Here is a 5024-nt window from a genome sequence, read left to right as displayed (position 1 = left end):
AATTTATTTTTCAGACAAAAAAATAAATAAATTTGTTTTACACAGATCAAAGTCTTCGAAGTGATGTCTTCGAAGTCATGTTAGCTAACTACGAAATTTTAAGAGTAACTCAGCGGATGATAGAGAAAGGTACGCTCGGATTTTCTCTACGCGATCAAATCCTTAACAGAGTTACCGAAATAGTTCAACGATTCGCGATGGGGAAGTGACAATGAGGTCGCAAAGTACTGGAACAGGACGCTATCTATATCGATTAACATAGCGTCGGAGGAAACTTAGTGGATAGATGACATCAACGAATTGCAAAGATCCAATCGATGGGGGGCGGGGGGGGGGCGCATCAGTTGGCATGATGATGACAAGGTAGGTAGTGACAGTAGAGACATGATGTTGATAGGATCTAGTGGATATCTAGATCCTATTTTTTGCTATTTAAGGATATCTGGTCTTGTGAACTCGTCGCTCTAAAAGTCTTGAGATATTATGGGACAAAAAGGTTGGGGTCTTAGCCTATGGATGATCATGTACCAGTATCATTTAAGAAATTATGAAACCTTAAGGAGAGATCTTTGATAGAACCCAGTTGGTTTAGTTACAAAACACGTAAAACTAACAACACCCAGTCGTGCTTGTGTCGGCGGTTAAAAAGAACAAAGTGAAGTACGTTCGCCCAGAGCAGCGCAGGTATGAGACCTACTAAATAAACAGTCACGACTGACGCGTTTCCAGAGAAACAAAGGGAATTTGGGACGGGCTAATCAGGGACCATAATGAATAGTCATTTTAGTATGTGATTTATTAATGTAAAATGTAGTATTCGCTGGGATCACCTTAATTTACCTAATTTCCCATTATTATGCTAAATGTGGCTCTCGCAAACGCCGATCTATCATCTATGTAATTGTTATTTTAGGTGAAATATAACGTACTTGGAAACATACGTAGATATCTACGTACAGTTGAATACAGAGTAAGCAATTTCGTAAGCCGATTAAGTTTTTATGTTAACTTTGCTTATTTCAGGTTTATGCTTGCGGATTTAATTCGGTTTATATGTAGGTACGTAAATTTTGTAAAATTGTAATGTTATGTGATTTCACTTCTAGATATATATTTCTACTTACATGTTAAGTGGAATTTACTCCGTACATTGGCATGTTTGTTATGTGACAATTTAAAGAAGTAGTGGAGCTTGTTGTGGAAACTATGCTAATTTCTTCCGTTTAGGGTTACGGTGTAGTAACAGTTTTACACTAACCATAAGGTGCACCGTTTCCTTGGCCCGTCAATTATTACTATAATTCTTTTTAAAGGGGAATAACTTTGTCATACATGATTTTATCGAAACTTTAACCTTTTACACAGCGCACACAGCGAAAAAAAACCCGATTTTGAAACACTCTTCATTGGTGCTATGCTCCTATTAGTAGTAGCGTGATGATGTATAACCTAAAGCCTTCCTCAATAAATGGGCTACCCAACACTGAAATAACTTTTCAAATCAGACCAGCTGTTCCTAAGATAATCGCGTTCAAGTAAAAAACTAACTCTTCAGCTTTATATATTAGTACTTATGACATCTACTAGCTGACCCGCGCAACTTCGTCTACATCTTATCGGCTTATCGGTTTTAATATCTTAAAAAAATCAAGTACCTAATTGCAGCGCCACCAACCGGGTCCAGTTTCATTTCCAAACGCATGCGTTCGATTGTTGTCCCATATGCCTTGCCTGCCTCGACTTGCTGACTTAATCGTGAAGAGTTATGTCCTTTATCTCTCCGACAATATTCGGATCTGCATTAAAATTTGACGATACATGCTTGATGCACTTTCAAATTAAAATTAATTATTAAAATATAGATCTTTGAAGAAAGAGGACGAAACTCGTTAACTTGTAATACTAGTCTCCTAACACGACGATCGTCTCGGAAGCATCGAGGGGAATGGAATTCATGTAGAGGAAACTCTTTTTATAGTTGCGGCACACTAAGCTAGGACAGCATTATTCATTCTGATTAGACTCCATTTAGCTGAAACTCTTACAAAAGTACCGGCAGTCAACATAGATAAAAAAAGGAATTTTCATTACAGTGATAGCATGCCACTTTACGTTATTTTAATACTATTATCTTTTAGAGGATGAACGATGAAATTGCAAGTAGGTATAAAGCACAAAAGACGTGAACACCATTCATGTAAAACTGTGTAATCACTATTCTACGCATTTACTTCGGCCCGCCAAACCAAGTTCCTTTATACAAAAGACCCTTTTAGTTAAAATAGGTCCTTACTAAAAGGGCCCGTCGCGTCGTATCCACAAAAGTTAGTTTTATTAGCATACATAATGTATGTCTAACGTCTACCGTAAGTTTAAGAAAAGATATAAAATAAAATATAGCACCGAATAAATTGTTTTTCTCCTGATACTAATCCGGCTTTTCGACGCTTTTGCCGAAATCCAAAATACCGATAGAAAGTTGGTAAACTTCGGCTGTAGATCTTTTATATACACACAAATGTCTAATAATATGAAATAAAATAAAGAAAGAACCGTCATTCCTAAGGTAGACAGACATTGAGTTATTATATTAAGTAGGTACAATATCACAAAAGGGGTGTAATGTTTTAACGGTTCACATTTTATATGTATCTGAGTTTCTTTATTCCACTATAACATCTAAATAACTTAACGGATTTGAATCCAGTGCATGCTGCGACTACCTCTAAGTGAAATTATGTGTAATAACTATAATACATGTAATTTTGTTGGTAGTTCTAATAAAAAAATAAAAAAAAAACGGGCAACCGGAGGAGGCTAATCTAGGTTATTTGTACCCGAATAGTTACCAAAGCTGCGTACCAAAGTTGTTTACGTCCAACTTGTAAGCAGGTAGGTGCTTTCTACGTCTATTGTTAGCTATAAGAGCCCTTTGCCCTTTATAACCTATATTTACACTAACTATTAGTTAACACAACAGCTGACTATTAACGAAACTTGATTAGACAATTTGACGGGTAGTTCGAAACTACTCAATCTTTCTGTTGTTCTGAGAAGTTAGGTCCATTAGTAAACTTTACAAATTAGCTAATAAAAGGATTTTGTAGCAAATAGTGTTAAGCTACCAACGAGTGGTCAATGAGTAGTGTGACCAGTGTTTTGGTACTAATTTTGGAGCAATGTTTTGGGATTATTGCTATGTTGTAGGAATGCCTTGGGATTCTTCACAACACATAAAACTAACAATAATTACGTAAACATGATATCTAGTAAACTATTAACAGCCACATTAATGTTTTAGGCTTTTAGACACAGTGCGGCACTTCGCAGGACGTGTATCTTGCATGCCCTGCGAAGTGCCGCGTTGCTCCGTTTAAAAGCGATGTTTAACCTTCAGGTGGGCTATTTTCTAGATCCGTCGATAAAAATTAAAGGCAAGGCAAGAAGCGGTAATAGCCTAGAGGTTGGCTCAACTTTTAAGAGCAGGGTTCGAACCGCACCTCTAACTTCTTTAAGTTATGTGCGTTTTAAGCAAATAGAATATCAGTTGCTTCAACGGTAAGAAAAACAAACCACTAATACGCACTGGTCAGCGTGGTGGACCATGGCCTTAACCGTTGTGGTAGGAGACCCGTGCCCTGTAGTGGGCCGGTAATGTGCTGATATGGTGATGATGAAGATGATGCAAGACTCTATTTTGCAATACCATACCTACTCTCGATTGTGTTGAGTGTCAACAAATTGTATACTAAGAATTGACAATGTTAATGAACAAAAATATGTTAATATAAACAATGTTAATGTAAACTACGAGACGCTGCATATGCTCAATAAATCAGAAACTAATGTAAAGATCTCTTTGAGTTGAGAGACACGAAAAGGACTGAACAAATATTTCCGTAATATTTTAATTTAGCGTTTAATTATGAGGTTTTCCTAAATTAATTAACAAAAAGGTGTATTAAAATTGGACAGTGAGAAGCATAACCACCATAAAAGCTTAAGGGCGTTAATGTAAAACTGTTGAATCACTGAGTATTTCAGTGCGGTAAGTTGACCCACTTTCAACTATTAAAAGTCCCTTTAAATTAGAATAGTAAAAGGAATACTTTACACACAAAGTACCTAAACATGTCTTTCCCCAGTAAGGGACTGTATCATTATACTCCTGTCATCACAAGCTATAAAATGTGCTCATAAATACCCAAAAGTGTGGGATTATTAACGAAATATTTACTTATAAATTAAATAGATGCGTTAGAGTTTTGTGTTTAAATATTCAACGACATGTCTTTATCTAAAACCTTTCTGGTGACCAAATTATCAAGTATTACGATATCTTTACCAGCTAACTCATTCGTTGCTTATCGATTGGATCCTTGAAACTGCAGTTTGTAGCACTAGGCTGATTATGATATCATTATAGATCACTGGACATTTAATGGACTGTTCTATAAGATTAAAGTTATAATTAGGGTTTAATGGCCTATTGTATAAGTGCTATTTGAAACATCCCACTCTCTTATGTGTCTTGAAAAGGAAATAATAACAACACCCTCTAAACTTCCAAAAGATTACATTTCTTAAAACTTTATCTGCTGTTAAAGCAAAGCTTAAAAACCGCTGAAACGGCATGCAATAAAATTTTCATTAACGTAAAGATAACAATCTGCATAGTAAACTCCGGGATGTTTTATTAAGATGCGACGATGGAAAGCTGAGAAAATTAAGGAACGCTGACTGAGAGTGGCTAAGGTTACCAACGATTTAAAGTATTTCTGGATTTTCCAGATCAAATTATACATTAATAAGTGAAAGGTGATTTTATAAGCCATCTTTACTAATTCATCAATAGCTATAACCATTTCACTGGCTGTGCCTTTCTCAAGCCTTTCTCAACGGGAGGCTTTGCTCATCATCCACCACGCTGGGTAGAATTGTCGGTAACCGTCAGCTATAAGAATTATTATGACAGCCACTTTTATTAATAAAACACGTATGTATGCTTATATGCTTATTGCTGT

Source organism: Pararge aegeria, chromosome 6 (assembly GCF_905163445.1).
Source record: "Pararge aegeria chromosome 6, ilParAegt1.1, whole genome shotgun sequence".
Taxonomy (NCBI): Eukaryota; Metazoa; Arthropoda; class Insecta; order Lepidoptera; family Nymphalidae; genus Pararge; species Pararge aegeria.
The sequence above is the reverse complement of the archived record's forward strand: the minus strand, read 5'-3'. Positions refer to the sequence as shown.